Source organism: Physeter macrocephalus, chromosome 1 (assembly GCF_002837175.3).
Source record: "Physeter macrocephalus isolate SW-GA chromosome 1, ASM283717v5, whole genome shotgun sequence".
Lineage (NCBI taxonomy): Eukaryota > Metazoa > Chordata > Mammalia > Artiodactyla > Physeteridae > Physeter > Physeter macrocephalus.
The window spans coordinates 42465584-42466033 of NC_041214.2; positions in this window are offsets into that span (position 1 = coordinate 42465584).

Below are 450 nucleotides of genomic sequence, written 5' to 3' on the forward strand. Positions count from 1 at the left end.
TACAACAAATGCTAAAGGAACTTCTCTAGGCACGAAACACAAGAGAAGGAAAAGACCTACAATAACAAACCCAAAACAATTATGAAAATGGTAATAGGAACATACATGTCGATAATTACCTTAAAAGTAAATGGATTAAATGCTCAAACCAAAAGACATAGACTACCTGAATGGATACAAAAATGAGACCCATATATATGCTGTCTACAAGAGACCAACTTCAGACCTAGGGACACATACACACTGAAAGTGAGGGGATGGAAAATGATATTCCATACAAATGGAAACCAAAAGAAAGCTGGAGTAGCAAATCTCGTATCAGACAAAATAGACTTTAAAACAAAGACTATTACAAGAGACAAAGAAGGACACTACATAATGATCAAGGGTCAATTGAAGAAGAAGATATAACAATTGTAAATATTTATGCACCCAACATAGGAGCACCTC